This window comes from Bos indicus, chromosome 21 (assembly GCF_029378745.1).
Source record: "Bos indicus isolate NIAB-ARS_2022 breed Sahiwal x Tharparkar chromosome 21, NIAB-ARS_B.indTharparkar_mat_pri_1.0, whole genome shotgun sequence".
In the NCBI taxonomy this organism is placed as follows: domain Eukaryota; kingdom Metazoa; phylum Chordata; class Mammalia; order Artiodactyla; family Bovidae; genus Bos; species Bos indicus.
The window spans coordinates 29,528,932-29,549,484 of NC_091780.1; the positions used below are offsets into that span (position 1 = coordinate 29,528,932).

At 47.7% G+C, this 20,553-nt stretch overlaps 1 long non-coding RNA gene and 1 pseudogene across 10 annotated transcripts in view; one reads left to right on the forward strand and one right to left on the reverse strand.

Annotated features, from left to right (window-relative positions):
- Positions 1–20,553, forward strand: part of LOC109575668 (uncharacterized) — a 142,309-nt gene that overhangs the window by 49,840 nt on the left and 71,916 nt on the right. For 5 of the 10 annotated variants that reach the window (XR_011562609.1, XR_011562615.1, XR_011562618.1 and 2 more), the window contains exons 3-5: positions 90–531; positions 2,787–2,926; positions 9,317–19,696. This is a non-coding gene — a long non-coding RNA (uncharacterized lncRNA). The remainder of the gene's footprint in view (positions 1–89; positions 532–2,786; positions 2,927–9,316; positions 19,697–20,553) is intronic. The other 5 variants (XR_011562610.1, XR_011562616.1, XR_011562614.1 and 2 more) reach the window with 4 other exon arrangements.
- LOC139178366 (histone-lysine N-methyltransferase PRDM9 pseudogene) lies at positions 6,714–7,519 on the reverse strand (annotated as a pseudogene).

The window sequence follows — 20,553 nt, forward strand, 5'->3', positions numbered from 1 at the left end:
GTCTCTTTGGTTCTCTGAGAACACCCAGCCCTGCCTGCCATGGCTTTTCTCCTCTTTAGTATGTGTCTCTTTGTGGTTAATGTTGCCAGATACCTTCCTCTGGAAGAGAAGGCTCTGTGACCATGAGGAGGCGCCGTAGTCCGGAACACAGGAAGCTTGAGAAGTAACTGCCCTGAGCCCTGAATATACTGCAAGTTAAATCTGCACCAACCTAGGCCAAGATTCCAACAGATTCTCTGTGGAAACGCTTTTCACGTCCAACAAGAGAAGGCTTGTTAACCCATAGCCCAACCCCAAGACATGAAACAGGTTGTAACCACAGAAACTGCAGGGAAGGTGTTTGAGAGGCTTTTTCTTAGGCATCTTCCCTGAGGTCCCCTGAAGTTACTGGACCTGGAGTAGGGCACTCAGCACTTCTCTCCTCACTGCAGGCTGGACAGCAACCCCCCAACCTCACAGCCTCCACTCCTTCACCTCCCTCTGAGTTGAGTGGAAACTTCTCATTCATGAGGCCAAAGCGCAGTCTTCTTGGTGAGCAGAGCAGAGGCTGGTGGGAATGTGGGTGGAGGCTCAAAGCTCTTGTGGAAGAAAAACATGTATGCGTATATGGTGGCCTTATGCTGTAGTAGTTGGTATTGCCTACACATTTATGGGTGGCTTTTAGTTTCCCTATTTTCTAAGTTTCTTTTTTTATGACCAACTGCATATTATTAGAAAATTTTTGCTATCAAGCATGAGAAGTTGCCAAATAAGATGTTTAAGTTTACTGAAATGTTGTAGGAGTTTTCTTTTGGTGACAGAAGAACAGCCTCCTACTTTTAAATGTTTATTTAATTGACTGCACTAAGTCTTAGTTCTGGAGAAGGAAATGGCAACCCACTCCAGTGTTCTTGCTTGGAGAATCTCAGGGATGGAGGAGCCTGGTGGGCTGCCGTCTATGGGGTCGCATGGAGTCCGACACGACTGAAGCGACTTAGCAGCAGCAGCAGCAGCAGATCTTAGTTCTGGCATGCAGGATCTTCATTTGCAGCATAAGAGGATCTAGTTCTCTGACCAGGGATTGAGCCTGGGTTCCCCTGCACTGGGAGGTAAGAGTCTTAGCCACTGGAGCATCAGGGAATGCAGCAACCTTCTAAATTTTTTCTTTTTAAGATTTATTTATTTATTTTTGGCTATGCTGGGTCTTTGTTGCTGTGTGGGCTTTTCTCTAGTTGCGGCAAATGAGGGCTACTCTCTAGTTTATGTGTGCTCGAACTTCTCATTGTGGTAGCTTCTTGTTGCAGAGCATGGGCTCTAGGGCACATGGGCTTCAGTAGTTGTGCACAGGCTTAGTTGCTCCATGGCATGTGGGATCTTCCCAGATTAGGGGTTGAACCTGTGTCTCCTGCATTGGCAGGTGGATTCTTAACCACTGCACCACCAAGGAAATTGCCCACCTCACGCCCCACCCGCCAACCTCCTACTTTAAAAGAGGACTAAAAACAGCCTGTTTAGTAAGTTTTCAGGAGTCTGAGCTTTGAGGTGAGCGTCTGTGGTGTCATTCTCCCAAAGGCAGCTCAGCTTCAGATATCGGCTGGGTTCATGGGCGCGGTGATCAGGACAGATCTGGTGGCTGAAGACAGGCTTACCCTCTGGTGCTTCGCCCTCACCTGCTCAGCTAGGGTCCCTGAGCCATGGCAGCGAAGCAGAGCAGCAAGCAGGTGGGGCTGGTACAGCTGTGGGACCGCTGTGGTCAGAATGGATCATACGGTGGAGGCAGGACTGCTGCAGTCAAGAATGGAGTGTGCAGTGGAGGCAGCTGGCCATCCTGTCCCATGACTGCTGGTGTCCTGTGTGCCCATGCAGGGCAGTCACGGTGTCAGGTGGAGTTCGGGCTAGTGTTGTGGGGACCGGAAAGGGCCTTAGGCAGCTCACATCCCCATTCTCTGCCCCCCGCCCCCGCCTCGCTCCCCCTGGCTCCTCTTCAGATCATGGTTCATGGCTGCTAGCTGCTCCCTGGGCCTGGGATGGTGTGTAGACCACCAAGCCCCTTGCTCGAGGTGAGCTGAGACCCCAAGCTCTGGGGTCACACACCATTGTTGCCACCATGCAGGTCATCCCACTTCTGTGAGGGAGGGCCTATGCAGGGCTGTGGGTGATGGGGGATTTGGGGATGTTGTGGGCTGGCCCAGGAGTGGGGAGAGGAAAGGAGGAGAGAGAGAACCCTTGAACTGCTCAGCCTTCCAGGAAATCCCAGGCCCAGCTCTGGTGAGAGGTGCAGTTGAGGAGCCCTTTCAAGTTTCTGGGTCCCCCTTCCCACCATATTTCAGTTGAAGCCCCTCTGCCTGCTCCATCCCTAACTCTCCCTCCTGTGGCTCCTGCTGAAAGCCGCAGGAGATGAGAGTTTATGCTGCTTTCACAGACAAACGTGTTCCTTTAAGAAAGCATGAAAGAAATGCGAAAATAATAGCGGGAGGTTATTATTGACAGGTTCATGTAGAGATGCTTCACAAGTCTGGCACAAGGAAGGGACTAAGAGCTGTTGCCCCTGGTCCTGGGGTTTGCCCCCGCCCACCCTAGCCTATGCTCCCCTTGGTGTCTTCTGGCAACTAGGCAGACTTAAACCTCCTGAACACATCCTGAAAGGATCAGGTCAGGGAAGAACTCGTTTCACAGATGGGAGGGTGTGGTCCACTCTTTACAAACACCTTCGCTTCCTCTCTGTATTGGAACTCAGTTCTGGGTCTAAGCAAGCATGGCTTCCTGTCTGGGTCAGCACCCTCACTTACCTCTTGCCTTACTCACAGGTGAGAGGCTTTGTGTCCACTTCTTCCCCACGTGCATCCTGCTCACTTCCATTGCTGGGGCCCCGGGACCTGTACTGTGCACATCTGCTCTGCTCTGCTCACAGCGCACCCCATGGGCCATAAGATTTCACTCTTAAAAGGTAAGTGTAAGGGTAAAATACTCCATAGTTAAGAATTTCAAGGTGGCAACAGCGTTGACAGAAGCACGAGAGCTCAGGTACAAGGCTCATGTGTTAGACAAGCTGCTGTGTGGGCTTCAAGACACTCCATGTAGAGGGTGGGGTGGGGGTGGTCAGGGAGGTTCTGAGACACTCAGCTCACCCGGTTCCTGCACAGCCAACTCCAGGCTCTATTCTTGGCAGGGTGGGTGACAGTCGGCACTGCCTGCCTGTGTGGAGGGGCTCAGAGGCTGCCCAGCTCAGCAGGAATGGCAGTGAGGGGAAGGAAGGGCACCCTCCCTTAGCATTCCTGACTTCACACCTCCTTGTTAGGGCAGCTGAGTGCCTGAATGGCCCCTCCTGTGTCTAGCTCTGAAGATATAGAAGAAGTGGGCATGAAGGACATGCAGGATGTAACAGAGGACAGCAAAGGCGAGGCTTGCATTCTCAGCCAGCCTCTGCCAGATTCTGCCTGTGCTTATGCATCAGACCAAGACGCTGGCTGTGGCTCAGATCATGAACTCCTTATTGCAAAATTCAGACTTAAATTGAAGAAAATAGGGAAAACCACTAGACCATTCAAATATGACCTAACCCCTTACGATTATACAGTGGAAGTGACAAATAGATTCAAGGGATTAGATCTGATAGAGTGCCTGAAGAACCGTTAGATGGAGGTTCATGACATTGTGCAGGAGGCAGTGATCAAGATCATCCCCAAGAAAAAGAAATGCAAAAAGGCAAAGTGGTTGTCTGAGGAGGCCTTACAAATAGCTGAGAAAAGAAGAGAAGCTAAAGTCAAAGGAGAAAAGGAAAGATATACCCATCTAAATGAAGAGTTCCAAAGAATAGCAAGGAGAGATAAGAAAGCCTTCCTAAGTGATCAATGCAGAGAAATAAAGGGAAACAACAGAATGGGAAAGACTAGAGATCTCTTCAAGAAAATTAGAGATACTAAGGGAACATTTCATGCAAAGATGGGCACAGTAAAGGACAGAAATGGTATGGACCTAACAGAAGCAGAAGATATTAAGAAGACGTGGCAAGAATACACAGAAGGACTATACAAAAAATAATCACGATGGTGTGATCACTCACCTAGAGCCAGACATCCTGGAATATGAAGTGAAGTGAGCCTTAGGAAGCATCACTAAGAACGCTAGTGGAGGTGATGGGATTCCAGCTGAGCTATTTCAAGTTCTAAAAGATGATGCTGTGAAAGTGCTGCAGTCAGTATGCCAGCAAATTTTGAAAACTCACCAGTGGCCACAGGACCGGAAGAGGTCAGTTTTCATTCCAATCCCAAAGAAAGGCAATGCCAAAGAATGCTCAAACCACTGCACAATTGCACTCATCTCACACGCTAGCAAAGTAATGCTCAAAATTCTCCAAACGAGGCTTCAACAATACATGAACTGAGAACTTTCAGATGTTCAAGCTGGATTTAGAAAAGGCAGAGGAACCAGAGATCAAATTGCCAACATCTGTTGGATCTTTGAAAAAGCAAGAGAGTTCCAGAAAAACATCTACTTCTGCTTTATTGACTACGTGGACCACAACAAACTGTGGAAAATACTTAAGAGATGAGAATACCAGAGAATACCTGCCTCCTGAGAAATCTGTATGTAAATCAAGAAGCAACAGTTAGAACCGGACATGGAACAATGGACTGGTTCAAAATTGGGAAACGAGTACGTAAAGGCTGTATATTGTGACCCTGCCTATTTAACTTATATGCAGAGTGAAAGTGAAAGTCACTCAGTTGTGTCCAACTATTTGCGACCCCATGGACTATACAGTCCATGGAATTTTCCAGGCTAGAATACTGGAGTGGGTAGCTGTTCCGTACCTTCTCCAGGGAATCATCCCAACCCAGGGATTGAACCTAGGTCTCCTGCATTGCATGCAGATTCTTTACCAGCTGAGCCACTAGGGAAGCCCTATATATGCAGAATACATCATGCGAAATGCTGAGCTGGATGAAGCACAAGTTGGAATCAAGATTGCCAGGAGAAATATCAATAATCTCAGATATACAGATGACACCACCCTTAAGGCAGAAAGCGAAGAAGAACTGAAAAGTGTCTTGATGAAAGTGAAAGTAGAGAGTGAAAAAGCTGGCTTGAAACTCAGCATTCGGAAAACTAAGATCATAGCATCTGGTCCCAGCACTTCATGGCAAATAGATGGGGAAATAATGGAAACAGTGACTTTATTTTCTTGGGCTCCAAAATCACTGCAGATCGTGACTGCAGCTATGAAATTAAAAGACACTTGCTTCTTGGAAGAGAAGCTATGACCAACCCAGACAGCATATTAAAATGCAGAGACATTGCCAACAAAGGTCCATCTAGTGAAAGCTATGGTTTTTCCAGTAGTCAGGTATGGATGTGAGAGTTGGGACTGGAAAGAAGGCTGAGTGCCAAAGAATTTACACTTTTGAACTGTGGTGTTTGAGAGAACTCTTGAGAGTCCCTTGGACTGCAAGGAGATCAAACCAGTCCATCCTAAAGGAAATCAGTCCTGAATATTCATTGGAAGGACAGATGCTGAAGCTGGAAACTCCAATACTTTGGCCACCTGATACGAAGAACTAACTCATTGGAAAAGACCCTGATGCTGGGAAAGACTGAGGCAGGAGAAGGGGACAACAGGGGGTGAGATGATTGGATAGCATCACTGACTCAATGTATATGAGTTTGAGCAAGCTCTGGGAGTTGGTGATGTACAAGGGAGCCTGGTGTGCTGCAGTCCATAGGGTCACAAAGAGTTGGACATGACTGAGCGACTGAACTGAACTGAAGACGCTGGTGCTACCATCCTATATCACACATGAGACTAGAGGCACAGAGAGGCTGAGCACCTTGCCCCAGGTCACACAGCTGGTGATAGCAGAGCTGAGAACTGGCCCACTGTGGTTGAATCTGGAGTCTAGATGCTGTTATGACCTGAGGGAGCAGCAAAGACAGAGTAAGGGAGAAACAGATGGCCCAGACTTAGCCAGGCATACATGTATGCACACACATACACACATGTGCACATGACCTTCGCCTTTGAGGCTACAAGGAGTCAGAGGAAACCAGAGGGCAACCAGGAGAGGCCAAAGGAGGGTGGAGGTCTATTAGGAGGAAGACCATACTTCCCAGGAGACCAGGGAAGTCCCTTCTTTGGTGAGTCTGTCTCAAACCCTAGATTCCTCTCGCTGGACCCAGGAACTGACTGTGCAGTGACCTAACTGAGTTGACTCCAGACTTATGCTTTCCCAGTGGTTCAGCTCCCACTGGACCCCACTGCTCTCAGTAATGGGGGGAATGAGATATATAGTCTGGGCTTCAGATTTGTTTGGAGACAAAATTTATTAAAACAGGAGTACAAAAAACCCATGAAGGGAATTGGCATGAACATCTCCGGAACACTTAAGAAATCATCTGCTGTTTATCTACCTCCTCTCCTGTCATGAAAGTGGAAGGTCTATTTAATCAATTCTGTGCTCATCACACTCTTTATTTTAAAAAAAATGTATTTATTTATTTGGCTGCACTGGGTCTTAATTGCAGCATGTGGGATCTAGTTCCCCAGTCAGGTATTGAACATGGGTGTTTGCATTGGCAGCATTATGTCTTAGCCACTGGACCACCAGGGAAGTCTCTCATCACAGTCTTGGGGAGTGTAACGGATCACAGACCTCCTCTGAGGCCCCCTCAGAGTTGAAGTATGTGATGGCTACAGTAATCCTCCTCTGGCTAAGATGTGGTTTATTGGTAATGACTTACTCAACTTCCCCGCAAACATAGGGCTTCTCCCCTGTGTGTGTCGTCTGGTGTCTGATGAGAGTTGACTTCTCACTGAAGCTTTGCTCACACTCCCTGCAAACATAGGGCTTCTCCCCTGTGTGTGTCCTCTGGTGCTTGATGTGACTGAAGCCTCACTCACACTCCCTGCAAACAAAGGGCTTCTCCCCTATGTGTGTCCTCTGGGGTCTGATGAGAGGTGACTTCTCACTGAAGTTTCGCCCACACTCCCTGCAAGCATAGGGTTTTTCCCCAGTGTGTATCCTCTGGTGTGTGATGAGACTTGACCTATCCTTGGAGTCTTGCCCACACTCTTAACTCTCATAATTGTTAAAACTCCTGCCCCCATACATAATTTGCCTGTGTCCTCTGTATTCACTTTCTGGCCTGTGCTGGGCTCTTGCATCATTCTCTCGCTTACCCAGGTATCCCCCATTTGTCCTTTGGGTGAGTAGGAAGAGGCCCTTGAAACTCTCCTCAGCCTTACGCTTTTCAGCAAAGGTTGGGGCCTTTCCTTGACCTCTCCATCCTCAGGTTTGTCTCTCCAGCTGTGTGGATCAGAATATTGCTGATGATGATTTTGATTGCCTGGGCAGGAATCCTTTGTTTGGAGGCGGTCTCTTCCAGATGTTCTCAGGAGGATATGAGAGGGGTGATTACGTTCAGCATGTTGGCTGAGGAATTTCTGACTGGAGAAGGCCAGGGAGCAGGAGGCACATGGGTGGATTTTGGGCTTTGGTTCTGCTGAAAGAGGAAGCTTTTGGTCAGGTAGCTGGTTTGTCATGGTAAAGCCTGCCTCACTAATCATCTTAGTGCTGACAGTGCAAGATCTGTCTCCCACCAAGTGTTCCTTTACAGTCCGCTTTTCCATTCCATTCTTATTCTCTGCATCTTCTACAGAAATCCAGGAAGCCTGTGTCAAGGACCTTTTCTACAAATCCCCAGACTAGGGACCTTCCAGTAGCATCAGAGGCAGTGTCTCTCCTGATAGAGGTGGATCTGCAGGGACCTTTCCCTACGTATAAGTATCTGAAAATTCATGTCACAGTGGTCACAGGTATTTTATCGTACTGAGAGAGAAGACTTTTGATGACTTAGGTGGAATCATCCTGAGTGGCTCCCTGTGAGGGGAAAAGGTCTATTTAAGTTAGGAGTGCCCAGCCTAGAGCTCTCTGAATATGGGAGGCAGCATAGGGGGTGATGCTTTAGCATGTGCAAGTAAAGCTGAATTTGAGGGTCCTCATTCAAAAAGCATCTTTTGTGTCTGGGTCTCTACATGAAGTGGGATTCAGACTGGATGAGACCGAGTGGCCCAGGTCCCATGGACTAGAGGTCTCTGGTTCCTGCTGCCCCCATTGGTTCATGAATTGCTTCTCTCTCAGTTTTCCATAAATCATAAAATGAAGATGTGTTCTTTCTCAAGCCTCATGAGTATTCATACCTCATCTATTTAATTCAGTCTAGTCCATTTAACGGAGAAGACAGTGGCACCCCACTCCAGTACTCTTGCCTGGAAAATTCCATGGATGGAGGAGCCTTGTAGGCTGCAGTCCATGGGGTCGCTAGGAGTCGGATACGACTGAGTGACTTCACTTTATTTTTTCAGTTTCCTGCATTGGAGAAGGAAATGGCAACCCACTCCAGTGTTCTTGCCTGGAGAATCCCAGGGACGGGGGAGCCTGGTGGGCTGCCTTCTATGGGGTCGCACAGAGTAGGACACAACTGAAGCGGCTTAGCAGCAGCAGCAGTCCATTTAAAATGCACTAGGAAGTCCTGTTTAAAAATACATCTCCATCCAGACTCTTCACATCCTGCTGCTGCTGCTGCTAAGTCACTTCAGTCGTGTCCGACTCTGTGCGACCCCATAGACAGCAGCCCACCAGGCTCCCCCGTCCCTGGGATTCTCCAGGCAAGAACACAGGAGTGGGTTGCCATTTTCTTCTCCAATGAGTGAAAGTGAAGACTCTCAGTCATGTCTGACTCTTAGCAACCCCATGGACTGTAGCCTACCAGGCTCCTCCGTCCATGGGATTTTCCAGGCAAGAGTACTGGAATGGGTTGCCATTCTTCACGCCCTGACTCCCATGCTTCTTTAGCCAGCCCACTGTCCCCTCTCGTCTGGCAATGAACTGACCTCTGAAGGGATTCCCCACTGCTGTCTCTTCCCAAAAATGAACCGAAGCATCGTCTTAGAACAGAGAACATGCCACTTGAAGCTGAAAGCTGCATGGTTGTTCGATGTTACCCTGGAAGATTCCAGGTGCCTGCAAATGGACATGGGCCCTGAGGCTTCCATGTTCCATCCATCCTCCTTCGTCTCCCTCTGTACTTCCTCCTACAACCACTGGCATGGCCTCTCTTCCCAGCCCTGGGGCTATGGCACTGGCTGCTCCCCTGCCTTGAATCCATTCCCACAAGTGTTACCTCTGGAGAGACCCTGCCCCACCATCCTCTGCCACACCCCACCCGCTGCTCACACTGATCCGAGGTCCTTTTCCTGGACTGGTTTTTCTTATAGCAACCAGCAGCCTGTCTGGTATTAAGCATATATTGCCCCAGAAGGTGGTTCTGTCTATTTCAGGGCATGGAGCCTAGTCTGGCACAGAGTATGAACTCACATGACAATGAACTGAAACAGTGACTGAATGCATATCAGTGTACACATGTCACTTAGAAGTGTGGAGGAAATGAGGAAGAAACAGCTAAAGGTGAGAGAGCTGGTAGGTGCTAGAAAATTTGCTTTCTGCCTCTAAGCCTTTCAGCAAAATGTGATGTCATGTATTTTTTGCATGAAATATTAGAAATGAGAACAAAAAGTTTTAATATAATTTTTTCCTAAAAGTCATATGAAATGAATCAATTTCTGAGGCATTTTAATTGAGACTTGACTGACTTTACACTGGATTGTACTCTGCTTCAGAGCCAGACCAGGGAAGCTCCCTAGGATGGGGTGGGGTGCTTGAAGAGTAGCCCTCACCTCTGCTGGCCATGAGCTCACTCTTCCACCTGCTGCCGCACTTGATGCTGAGCTCTTGGCTGTACTTGTCCCCATACCAGACCAGCAGCTCACAGCCTGGCCTGACCACCGGGCAGGTTTGGTAGAAGATCTGCCGGTGACTCAGGAAGGCTACCAGGTTCTGCTCCTTGTTGTCCCGGGCACAGTTCACATACCTGGGGTTGAGGCTGGGAAAGAGAAACCACAAGTGATGAGTCCCTTCCACCTGTCAGACCTGATCCCGGCTCCTGGCCTTCAGTCTCTGAGGCCGCCACAGCCCCCACCACCCCTCCTGGGGACTTTCTGTTCACACTTTTGACCGCACCATGTGAATTTCTATCTCCAAATCCTATTTCCGGTCCTATTCCTGGCTGGAATGCTTTTCTCTCCTTACCTAATTAGCCATTTTCCAGAGCCCAGTTCCACGTTTGTCTTCACCTGGACTGACCATAAGACTGGTGACCGCTAGCTCCTCTAAACTCAAAGTTCTCTTTCATTCCACAGAACTTGTTACTTCTAGGCTAGCATGCAATCCTTAGCACTCACCCCAGCCTGCCTTCTTTTCCGAGGCCCTCCAGTCTCCCCACATGTATACAGGGTCCCATTCACTTGCCAACCCTTTCCTGTGGAAACTTGGAGCGTGCTCTGACTTAGCTCGAGACACAGAACAGTAATACTCACTTTCTGCCTCCCCTGATGAAAGGTCCTCAGAGAAAGGTCCTGACCCCCATTCCTTCCCAGGCCTCAGGGCCCACTTCTCACTAGAGCTTAGCCTGGGGAGGTTGCTTCCCTCATGGGCTCAAGGTCCCTCATGTTAGGTTATCCTGGCACTGTACAGTTCTTCAAAAGTAGAAAAGTTAAGGTTACATATTCCTAAAATCAATTGGTTAATTTCCATCTGAAGTGTATCCTCCAAAAGACATGGGTTGTGTGATCTGCTTCAATAATGAACTCTACTGTTTTGGAACACAGAAAGTGGTTGGTAAGGGTCAGTTAGGTGAGTTAAAGTGTCCTTGGTGAATCTAGACTCCTCAGGTTGTTTTCAAGTACCCCAGTTTTGTTGAGCATAGAGACTTATATTTTGAGGGCATATACTACATTTTTATTTCTTTCATTCTATTGTCTTTTGAAAGGAAATAACACAGTATGGTGGAAAAAGAGGAAAGATGTGAAAGCTATTGAAGGAGGCTAGTTGAGAAGGAAGGGGGTGTGGGCTTGAAGGAGGAGCGATCTTCATACCTGCAGGCTCACTGTACTCACCTCATCCATTTGGCCCAAGACGTGTCCTTTCCATCCACATACTCATAGCAGTTTCTCCCTTTGGTGATCTGAGTGTCAGAAAAAGGATTAAAAACTTTCTTCTCTTTTTCTTTTTTGGTGGGAGGTAACAGAAGAATTATTTCCCTTTGCTATCATTAGTGCACTTCAGCCTGCATGAATTCAGTTGTCAGTCGTGACCATGTGGTAAGCTCCTTAATCATCACCTCCATGTCTGAGTCTGTTGGTGCACTCAGGGCAAGGACTCCACATGGGAGAAGCCACTTCTGTGTGCCTGTACCACTGTGCTCCCACCTCTCTTCTGATCTGTAGATAGAAGTCCCGTGTTCACACACAGTGCACACAGTACACAGGGCTGGCCATGTTATCCTCATCCATGTCCTCACATGTAGACATGAGCTCCCCCACCACATGCAGCAGTGATTGGAGGTCAGAGGACAGGGGATGAGGGGTGTTCTCACCAGCCAGGAGTAACCACTGTTGGCAGCCTCTTCATCGTCTATGATCTGGCCCTTGTAGGAGCCAAAGTGCAGGCCCAGTGGCAGATCAGACACCTCGTTCCACACTCCAGGTACAGCCTCAGGGATGCCTGATGGTCTGATACTTAACCCAGCAGGCAGACTGAGGGCTAAGCGATTGACATGCCCCTTTTCCACTGCACAGTCTTTTACAAAGGTCGGGAGCCCGTGAACAGCACAGCTTTTGATGAAGTTCTGACACTTCTCACAATCTGGAGGCGAGAGCAACGGAGATGAGGGGAGGTATAGTGATGTTGCTGGTCATAAAGAACTTCAGAATGAACCGGGGCGCTCATGGCATTTGGCCTTGATCCTGTACCCCAAGTCATAAGAGGAAAGGGATGATTGGGGGACCAAATGGTGAGGTTTTATTATTGTGCCAAGGCCTCATAACTGCTTCTCTGTGAATGGGCCCGTGGTGTCACTCACAGAGTAGTCGTCATCCTGGGGCTCGCTGACCTCTTGGAACATGTGGCTCACTCTTTCTCGTAGACTGTACATCTTCACTTCATGCTCCTTTCAGATGGACCCATGGGGTCACTCACAGAGGTAGTCATCGTCCTGGGGCTCGCTGACCTCTTGGGACACATGGCTTGCTCTTTCTCGTAGACTGTACATCTTCTCTTCAGTCTCCTTTCAAATAGGCCCATGGGGTCACTCACAGAGGTAGTCGTCGTCCTGGGGCTCGCTGACCTCTTGGTACACATGGCTCGCTCTTTCTCGTAGACTGTACATCTTCACTTCAGTCTCCTTTTGAATGGGCCCATGGGGTGGGTCACAGAGGTAGTTGTCGTCCTGGGGCTCGCTGACCTCTTGGTACACATAGCTCACTCTTTCTCATAGGCTGTGCATCTTCACTTCAGTCTCCTTTCTTCTGAGTTCTGAGTTGGAGAAGAGAAGCTGAGCAAGGCTGGTGGGGTCTGGAGAGTTAGATCCTGTTTGATCAGAAACTGTGGTATCACCCACCTGTTCCTCTGTATACTTTGTTAAAAATTTTTTTACATTTATTTAAAATTTTTTTATGTATGGATTTTTATTTGTTAATGTTATTTATTTATTGGCCGCACTGCATGGCATGTGGGATCTTAGTTCCCTGACCTGGAATGGAACCCAGCCTCCTGCAGTGGAAGCACGGAGTCTTAACCACCAGGAAAGTCCCTTCTCTATACTTTGTTTTTTCTCCCTTTAACTACTGGTTCAGAGAAACTGAGGCTACACACTGACTAAAAGATGCCCAGTTTAATGTTAGCATCCTGTACTTACTGTTAGTAGGTTTAATTTCCCAACGTCCTTACTTAGAAAATAGTTCACAGACACATCTACTCAGAAAATATATGTTGAGGGCACATTACAGATAAGGCATTGTGCAGAGGCCTGGGCATAAACACTAACAAAGCATGGCCCTATTGTCACAGCTGGATTTATTGAACAACTTCAATGTGTCAACACTTCTATATTTAATTTAATGCTTTTGAACACTTTTCAGTGTGTTTGAAAGCAATAAGAAGATTGCTTATCTTCACTTTACAGATAAGCAGTCAGAACCTCAGAAAATTTGTAAGATTTTCCTTTCCAAAGGCCACAGTGCTACCTTTAGGTCTCAGATCAGTCCAGCTTAAACCCACACCTACCCAAAGTCTACCCTACATACCTGGGCCATAGTTATTAGCCTTTCTAGAGGAATTAGAGGAAGTGAAGTACCCAAATTATTTCCTCTTACCCACTTTTTGTCTAGGGTGCTGTTCAGAGGTACTTGCTTCTCTGGGAGGGGGCACTGTATCTGGGCCTGCTTGGGGCCACTTGTCTTCAGCAATTTTGATGCTCCTGGCAATTCCTTCAAACTAGATTTGTTACTTACTAGTGCCCTGGACATTCCCTTCTGTGTGAGAGTCACATAGTAAAAGACAACATACATTTCTTTAGTTCTTTAGAACTTTATGAAATGTTTTCCCAAGCATGATTTTAGTTAATACTTTGACAATTCTTGGAAATATCCAGTTTTGGGAGGGGAGGAGGAGTGGAGAGGGAGTCTGAACACTGGAGTGTAAATAAAGGACCTAAGTGGGTAGTGAATCAAAACTAGAACTCATATCTTAAAGTTCTTTCCCTTCAACTTTCTCCATAAAAGTGAGAGCAAGGCAGGGGGAATAGCTGGAGAATCAACAAGGTCAGGAAAGAAGAGGGTAAGGGCTCAGAGAAAACTGGGGTGGGGGGTGGGGTTTCTTTTAAATAGTGCCCCTTTGATGAATGAGGAAGTGTGGAAAAGTAGAGGGGACAAAAAACATCTGGAAAATGAGGTAATGAAGCAGTGAGATTGGGAAGAGAAAAGATGATTGGCAGAAACATATATAGACAATAAAGAAAATAAGCTGAAAGTTGCAGATTGCCATGTCCTAGAGACAGTGTTTGGAATTAAAGTAGCTGGTCCCATCAATTCTGCTTGAATAAGGTTGTACAACTAGCTGGTTTTCCTCAGTTTCCTGATCCATAAATTGGTATACATGCTAATTCTTGATGTTATAGTGGACATGAAGTTTAATAACATTCAACAAAATATTCTGTGAGCTATTTGATACAGTATGAATGTGAGAGTCCATCCCTGCTATCAGTTTACCCCCTCAGCTGTCTCCGTATTTGAAGTCCTGCTCACAGATACTATCTTCAGCATTTCTTCACCTTCTTCCTCCTAGATGAATGTTTAAATGTGGAGTCACTCATTCAGAAAACATTCAGGGGGCCCTCAGGGGCTTTTAGCTGGGCATGAACTTCTAAGAATTAACAGATATGGGCTAGGCTCTCAAAGCTTATGACACAGGGGCAGGCTAAACAAATGATTCTGTTCTGTAGTTAGAATAGGAAAAAGGAGTCCAGAATGGTGATGGCTAAAAGACAAGGAAGGGAAAAGCCCAGAAAACAGAACAAAGGAGGGTCCGAGGACCAGAGTGAGGACCTCAGGTAGAACAAACAACATTCCTGGCTAGCCCAATTTACATAGGGCAGGCCCAGGGAGAGGAAAAAAAACATATAAAAAGAGGAGCCAAAGAGCTGGAGGGTCTCTCCCCGCCCTGCGCTCGTTCTCTCTCTCTCTCTTCTCTTCGCATCTTTGGGTCGGCCTGCCCTCACGCCTCAAGGATGTATTTTCCTATTATTTTCTAAATAAAACTGAGCTGAAACACAGAGCTGTAACACTGATCTGTCCAAGAGCTATAACATGGTCTGTTCGAGACCCAAGAGCTATAACACGGTCTGTCTGAGAACTGTGACATGCGGAGGGCCTTAACGTCCATCGCTTCAAATTTTTGTTGAGATGAGACAGAAACAAGTTTCCTTGGTAATCTCTTACACTCCCCTGACATCTATGGTGCCGTGACTTGGGTTTAACCTGGCTGAAACAACCTCAGCACAGTCCCCCGCAAGAAGGAGGCCAAGCACAACAGGAGCCCAACTTGGTGAAAGCTCCTGAGGTAGAAGCGGAATGCGAAGAAAACCCAGCGCAGGGGAAAGTGACAAGAGGCCCATTGTACTGGAAACCGGGACAGCAAAAAACAAACTCAGCAGAAAGCTCACGCGACTCAGTCTCAGATTCCAGAAGACCTCCAGTTAAGGTAGGAGATCCTCGCTCCTATGGCTAGAGGGACATATGCCTAACAAACTCTTTAATTCCTTTATAGTCTCTTGTTTCTTGTTTCCTCACTCCCCACCCCCCCACCCCCACCTCCGCGAACAGGTGGGTGGCAGTGGGCGCAACTGACGGACTCTGGAGAGGCTACTCCTCAGCATGTCCCAAAGGCACTACCTGCTGAGCCCCAGTAGCTATTACCCAAGCCAGTGGGGGTTCTTCTGTCCTTAATCTTCTTTGTGCCAAGGATCAGGCCAGTGAAAGCTGTGAGCACAGGTCAGCTATTTAGCAGATTTTCCAGCAGGCTATAAACGGGATTCCTTGGCACATTTTCCCCACTGCTTTTTCCTCCTGTCCTTTAGCTCTCTTTTCCCAGGACTTGGAGCCCAGTCAAAACCCAGGATGCCTGGCTTCAGGTCCTAATGAAGCTCAGGCTCTGATGTCTCATTGCAAAAATTCAGTGAGAGACAAAGTGATAGGTAAGAGGTGGATTTGTTAAGGTTTAGAGAGAAGCACACTCTGCAGGGTGTGGGCTATTGCAGAGGGCTCTGGACGTGGAATGGGGCCTGGCTAGGTTTTGTCAGCTGAGTGAATTAAAATGCTAATGAGTGGGAGGATCATCCCAGCCATTGGGGAACCACCCACTCCTCTGTCTTTTGACAGTGCCTTGGAGCTGTCCTGTCACCTCTGGGTGTGTCATTTAGTTTACAGATTGGGGATTAAGGTTTGCTTGAATTTGACTTGTCATCTTGGACCCAGTTGATTTTAATCGGTTTATGTTATGCCCTTGTGCTGTGTCATTCTTTCAAAGGTTGTGCTCTGTCCCCTTCCCTTCTGTTTCATGCTTTTTTCCTGAGCCCCATCCAGGCCCACAATGTTGCCTCTACAGTCTTCTGGAGGGACAACTAGAAAATAGCTAGCCCTTGGGAGGGAAATACTGTATAATATCCAATCCTTCTGGATATTCAGCCCTTCATCTTCCATGTTTCCTACAACATGTGCAACATCAGCATCTCTTAGTGAACCTGCTAGGGTGGGAGACAGGCACACAATGCCTGCTAGAAGTCCATCAGTTGGCATTCCTTCAAAGGCAATTGGGCTTCCAGGGATAATGTTTGCCACTTTGGGAGTTAGCCCTGTAGGCTGTTTGGGCCCAAACTCTTATCACCCTTCTCCTAAAGTTATAAACACCCCTGGATCAAATCTCCACTCCACTTTTATGGAACATCTGGTCTGTTGCCTCTTAACAAATTTGTTCTTAAGCCAATTACTAATTCCTACAGTCAAGACCCTTCCCCCTTGTATGCAACCCTGCCCCCTTGTTGTTCCACGCAGTCTATAATTAAAACACCTTAATGCCCCTAACAGGGCCAGATAACCCACTCCTTTGTCATTACTTCTGTTATTACATAAAGTGGGTCTATGACAACAGTGCTTACCAGGGGAGACACCCTTACTTGCTCTTATGGAGGACTAGGGGAAGAAATCAGTGGCTTAAATCCCTTAGAGTAGTAAGAGGATAAGGCTTATGACTGTTTCACTGTTTCCCGGTCTAAGGGCATAGGTTTGGATTGCTTTACATCATGATATCTATTCCCGTCTGAACAAAATGAGTTAAAATTACAACCCCTTAATCCTACCCAGCACTGGTCATGCTGGAGACCTTGGGGATGCCCAACTCCAGTCCAGGGGTCCCAGGAGGTCAACCTGCCTCCACCTGCCTAGGAGGTCAACCTGCCTCCACCTGCCTAGGGGTCTGGTCTTCAAAAGGTGGTCACACCTCAACCTACTTGGGGATCCGCCAGTCCAGGGGTCCCAGGAGGTCGTCACACCTTGATCTGCCCAGGGACCCAATTCTCCGGAGGCCAACCTGCCTCTACCTGCCCGGGGATTCTATCTCCAGGAGATTGCATGCCTCAGCCTGCCTGGGGATCTGCACCTTGACCCGGGGATGCCTGGCTCTCAGGTTGCAAGAGTACTGGGTAAGATAAGCTTCAGAAAGACCCATCCCTAAGGAAGTCCACCCATGGAAATAGAAGGAAGCCTATTACTTGTGGGACTGTGCCCAGTCTCAGCAATAACTCTGGAGCTCAACAAGTTAGTCTTCTGGAAAGACTAAAGAGGCCCTCCAAAAGTTTACCAATCTGCACTTAGACTCTTATGAGGGACAGGTGATTTTAAAGGACAAATTCCTGTCCCAATGTGTATCAGATATCAGAATAAAATTACAACAGCTACAGCAGCAGGACCCTGCTTCCTCTTTAGATGAGATGGTCCACACAGCCAGCAATACCTTTTATAACAGAGAACAGGAGAAGGAGGCCAAGGCCCAGGAGAGGGAGAGAAGGAAAGACAAGGCATGTCCAGATGCTGGCCGCCCTCCAGGGAAACCCTGTGGCAAACCCTGAGTCCTTAAAGGACAAGGCATGAGGCGAATGCCTAATCTGTAGACAGGTGGGGTATTGGGCCAACGAGTGTCCAAACCGTTAAAAGTCTCCTAAAACGGTTTGCTTCAAATGCCATCAACTGGGACATTGGGTGGCACTCTGCCCTTGAGACCCAAGAGCCTCAAGGTCAAGCGTCAAACCTTCCCTCATGATGGTTCAACAGGACTGAAGCGGCCCACTCCAGCCAGCCCGCCTGTCACAGATAACCATCACAGGGCTACTAGAGCCCAGGGTGCAACTGGATGTGGCAGGTAGGTCCGAGAATTTCTTGGTTGACATGTGGGCTACCTACTCTGTCTTGATCTCCTACTCCAGAGCCTTCTCCTCCCAAACCTGTACCATTTTGGGTGCTACAGGAAAAACTACTAAAAGATTCACCCGAGCACTTCTTTGTTGCTGGGATGGACAAATATTTTCCCACCAGTTTCTGGTGGTCCCTGAGTGCCCTACTCCCTTATTGGGAAGAGATACACTCACTAAACTTGGGACCAACCTTGTGATGGGAAGCTTTTCAGCCCCTTAGAGCTCTACAGCTTCTGGTTGCTACTGAAGAACCCATTACACCCTCTCCAATAGAGAGGGACCAAAAACTATGAGAAGACAAAATTAACCCCCAGGTATGGGTCGAGGGGACTCCTGGACAAGCTCTCCAAGCTGAACCGGTCATCATTGTCCTCTGAGATCCCACTCGGTTTCCCAACCGGAAACAAATATCCCCTCAGAAGAGAGGCTCGGGAGGGACTACAGCCTTTAATAAATAAATTCCTTGTTTGTGGGCTATTGGTACCCACCAATCTGCCATGTAACACCCCAATCCTCTCAGTAAAGAAGGACAGAACCTGGTGAATGGTTCAAGATCTCCGGATCATAAATGAAGCTGTAGTACCCCTCTATCCCACAGTATCCAATCCCTATGTAATCTTGGGAGAAATCCCACCCAGTGCCAAGTGGTTTACAGTCTTGGATCGCAAAGATGCATTTTTTTGCATACCACTAGCTAAAGAATCCCAGTATCTTTTTGCCTTTGAGTGGGAGACCCCAGGAAAAAAACAACAACAGGTGACTTGGACAGTATTACCTCAGGGGTTCAGAGATAGCTCCCACCTGTTTGTACAGGCCCTTAGTGGGATCTCCTAGATCTGGACCTTAGGGGAAAATATTACAATACGTAGATGACCTACTAATCTGCTCTCGAGATGAGAAAAATGTCCAACAACATGAAATTCAGGTTCTAAACCTTTTGGCAGAGAGAGGATATAAACTCTCCTGTGCTAAGGCACAGATGGTCGAGACAAAGGTCACTTACCTGGGAGTTCAGTCCAGGAGGCTGTCCTCTGTTCGGATACAAGGAATCCTCCAGTTGCCCTCCCCCACAGCTCAAAAACAATTGCAGTCTTTCCTGGGGCTAACTGGGTATTGTAGAATCTGGATACCCAACTATGGTCTAATTGCCCAGCTTATAGGGACAGGATGATTCAATCCCACTGATGTGGGGAACTCCTCAAAAGAAGGCAGAGGCTACACTAAAACAAGCCTTAACTCAGGCACCTGCCTTGAGGTTGCCAGACCCAGAAAAAGCATTCCAACTTTATGTCCATGAAAGAGAGGGAATAGCCTTGGGAGTGTTAACTCAAAGGTTGGGATCTGAGCGCCAGCCTGTTGCCTACTTATCCAAGAGGCTCGACCCAACTGCCTGAGGCTGGCCCCCCTGCCTTCGAAATCTTGAAGCTATTGCAATCCTGATAGAAGATGCTTTAAAACTGTCTTTTGGGGGCAAACTAACTATTTTTACCAGCCACCAAGTGAAACAACTCCTAAATAGGAGAGACCATTATGGATGTCTGATCAAAGAAGCCTCAGATATCAAGTAGTGCTGATGGAAAGTCCAGGCCTCACTATATCCCCTTGTGAGGTTCTTAACCCAGCTACCCTCCTGCCTACCCCCAAGGGCTCTCTCCCCTTTCACTCTTGCCTAGAAACCTGCACCACTGGACAAAACCTTGAGAGGGATTGTCTGAAGATCCTCTGACCAACCCTGAGGAAATCCGATACACTGATGGAAGCAGCTTTGTCTTGGATGGAAAAAGAAGAGCAGGATATGCAGGTAAGTCTCCAGTTTTGAGACCATAGAGGCTAAGCCTCTGCCACCAGGTGCTTCAGCCCGATCAGCTGAGCTCATAGCCCTGACTCGAGCTTTAGAGCTGGGAAAATGAAAAAGAGTAGCTATTTACACTGACTCCAAGTATGTCTTTCTGGTGCGACATGCACCTGCTGCTATTTGGAAAGAAAGGGGCCACTTGACCAACCGAGGGTCCCCAATCAAATATGGTGATCAAATTCTTAGACTCTTGGAGGCAGTCCATATGCCCACTGAGGTTTCAGTCTCCCACTGTAAAGGACACCAAAAAGGGAGCACAGAAGTGGCACGAGGGAACCAAGCAGCTGATCAGGCAGCTAAGAGAGCAGCATTACAGAAAGATGACCTAATAGGGGTTGCCATCTTAGTTTCACAGACAAATTTGCCAGAAACTCCTTCATATACTGAAGGTGAAACTCTTAAAGCTAAGAGTGAGGGCTTTCAAGAAGATCATATGGAGTGGTTACAAAAGGAGGGACTCCATTTTCTGCCTGGAAACCTCCAATGGAAGTTGGTTAACTCTTAAATGCCACCACTCACTTAAGGGAAAAGGCCCTCCAAAGATTACTAGAAAGGTCCTTCAGAGGAACAGGCTTCCAAATGACTAAGGCAAGTGGTCTGCTGTTGTCCCACTTGCCAATTAAACAACCCTCAAGGAGCTCGAAGACCCGAGCTGGCCCAGCCTGTCCAACGACGTGGGGCCTACCCAGGAGAGGACTGACAGATGGACTTCACCCAGATGCCAGTTTCTCAAGGGTATAAATACCCATTAGTCATGATAGATACATTCACAGGATGGATTGAAGGCTTTACTGAGGAGGTGT